A 2,960-nucleotide genomic window follows, 5' to 3' on the forward strand; every position below is an offset into this window, starting at 1 on the left:
CTCCACTACATTTTGAGGTAAATATTGTACTTTTTACTCTACTACATTTAGTTGACAGCTTTAGTTACTTTACAGGTTGAGATATAACATAAAATATAAGATCAATTTAAAGTGATTAGACATATTTTTAATTAAACCTCATAACAGTATTTTAAGTAGATACAATGAGTCCTGTCTTTATTAAATTAAAACACTGGTTACATAAAAGGCACATTACAAATAATGTAATAATATATTTAGAATATATAAAACAATCTGAGTGGGTCAATTCTGCATAACGAGTACTTTTACTTTTGATACTTTAACTACATTTTCATGCTGATACTTTTGTACTTTTACTTGAGTAAGTTTTGAATGCAGGACTTTTACTTGTAGTGGAGTAATTTCACAGTGTGGTATTAGTACTTTTACTTAAGTAAGGGATCTGAATACTTCTTACAACACTGGCAGTTTTATAATAACTCTGCTTTTATTACACTGAAGACGTGAAAAGGGGAAATCCATCCATGCCTTTCATATAGCTACACATAGTCCTGCTGGTTTTCATGCTAGCTAGATAGCCTTAGCATATCTACACATTGTGTGACAAGTGAATACATTTACTAAAAGGGGAGAGGATAAAATTGCCCTTAATAAAATAGGTAAAGAAGTTTGGCGGACTGTCAAACTGACTATAAAGTATATGAAAGTAGCCTACCTGAGGGTTGAAGTAAAAGCTTGGCTCAGTTGTATCTGTTAGCTAAAACCTAGCAGACTGTTTACTTAACAATAACTGAATTCACTAACTTATTCATCCTAATGTTCTTCCTCTAGAGAGCTCGAGTGAAATGTGTCGACAAGTTAATAACATTAATTCAATTCAAACTGTTTTAGCTACAGAGCCTGTTAGCAAAACACAACTGTTATTAGCGTCAAATAATACGGTGGCAATCACGACAAATCAAACACACCTGTGCTAATTTGAGAGCGCGGAAGGATACCGCACGCACTTCGGCCGCAGCAGCCCTATTTGCAATGTTTTTAAAGTGTTCTTCCGCAAAATAGTCTCAAAAATGTAGGAAGAAAGTGTGGCTACACTGGAAAAAAAAATATTGTTTACCAATTTAAAATAATGATATTAATTAGTAACACTCAGGTTACACTTAATAAATTACGTGTTTCAAGCCAATTGGAAAAACAAGGTAATCAAACTTGACTGGAAAAAACACATTCATTTGGCTGTTAACAACTAAATTAATCATTTAAAGTTATTTAACGATTTTATTTCTTTCAGAGTAGCAGCAGCAGTTTAGCCCCAACAGATTTTAAGTGACTTTTAAGAACTACTTTAATGTTTCACTTGTTTTAAATTCTACAAATGAACAAATTAAACTAGTTCTCCCCATTGGCCTGTGTAAATATGCGTTTGTGAAGAAATATATTAATTTATCATGAATGAAGAGTACAAACGGCCCTTACCATATATTACTAATTAGACGACTCATCATTGACTTGTAAGAAGTTGTCATTATGTGTTGCATTGCGTCCTCTAGTGGTCAAAGGCTACAACTGCTTCTTGTTATAGCTACACTGTTAATAATTGACTGTGATTTTTACAGTAACTTATTGGCAGCAATTAACAAGTAACTGTAACTTACTGTAACTATTATTTACAGTAGAACTACTGTATTTTTATTCACAGTACTGTTTTTTATACTGTAAAATAAAAAACAATTAAACATTGTGATTTTAATGGTACTGTATATGGTAATATGGCGCAGTAAACAATGCTGTTAATTTGATAATAATTTCAGTTATTTCATAGAAATAACTAGTAATTGCAAGTAATTACTCTATACACTAAATAAAATAATATGAATACATTTACTGTTTTACAATTGATTTCCAACAGCATTTGTATAGGACTGATTCTGATAAAAAAAATTATGATAAAAATGGAAAAATACAGTAGTCTACTTTACTTTTCATACTGTCTACTGTGTTTTTTTACACAGTTATGCTTTGACTACTGTAATTTTGTCACAAGGACCAATTTCTATTGTAAATTATACAGCACTATACTGTAAAAATCAAACACAGTGATGAACTGTGAATAATACAGTAAATAACTTTAGATTTCACAGCGATTATTTACAGTGTAGAGCATGGGCCTCGAACCTGTGGGCCAATTGCGGCCCTCGTGACAATATTTTGTGGCCCCCACCTTGATATTAAAGTTTAATGTGAGTTTAATATGAATGGCACTTTACCGTGTTGTGTGGAAGGTCCCTTTAATTACTTTTTTTGTAATTTTGTGTCTTTTTTTAATAATTGTGTCTTTTTTAATAACTTTGTATCTTTTTAAATAATTTTGTGTCTTTTTTAAAAAATAATTTTGTGCCTTTCTTGGTAATTCTGTGTCTTTTTTGGTCATTTTGTTTATTTTTTTAAGTAATTTATTTTTTTCTGTAATTTTGTGCCTTTTTGGTAATTTTTTCTCTTTTTGGTAATTTTGTGTCTTTTTGGGTCATTTTGTGTCTTTTTGGGTCATTTTGTGTCTCTTTTGGTAATTCTGTGTCTTTTGATAATTTTGTGTGTTTTTTAAAATATTTTTTTGTCTTTTTTGGTAATTTTGTGTCTTTTTTAAGTAATTAAGTTTTTTCTGTCATTTTGTGTCTTTTTTAAATAATTTAGTGTCTTTTTTGGTAATTCTGTGTATTTTTTGTCATTTTGTGTCTTTTTTAAATAATTTTGTGTCTTTTTTGGTCATTTTGTGTCTTTTTAAAATAATTTTGTGTCTTTTTAAAATAATTTTGTGTCTTTTTTTGGTCATTTTGATACTGCTTCCTGCTGCCCCGAGGTAATTTGAGTTTGAGACCCTTGGTGTAGAGTAAAGAGGTGTAAAAACAAGTAGAGCCTGTTAAAACCCTAAAAAGTATTCATTTCAAAAATAAAAAGTGGAAGAAGTTATGCCACAAATA

The 2,960-nt window shown here is 30.3% G+C and overlaps 1 long non-coding RNA gene across 2 annotated transcripts in view; it reads right to left on the minus strand.

Moving 5' to 3' along the window:
* LOC131992977 (uncharacterized) overlaps window positions 1-973 on the minus strand; it is a 49,102-nt gene extending 48,129 nt beyond the window's left edge. For both annotated transcript variants that reach the window (XR_009396277.1, XR_009396260.1), the window contains exon 1: window positions 698-973. This is a non-coding gene — a long non-coding RNA (uncharacterized LOC131992977). The remainder of the gene's footprint in view (window positions 1-697) is intronic.
* Between the last annotated feature and the right edge of the window lie 1,987 nt (window positions 974-2,960).

This window comes from Centropristis striata, chromosome 1 (genome assembly GCF_030273125.1).
Source record: "Centropristis striata isolate RG_2023a ecotype Rhode Island chromosome 1, C.striata_1.0, whole genome shotgun sequence".
NCBI lineage: Eukaryota > Metazoa > Chordata > Actinopteri > Perciformes > Serranidae > Centropristis > Centropristis striata.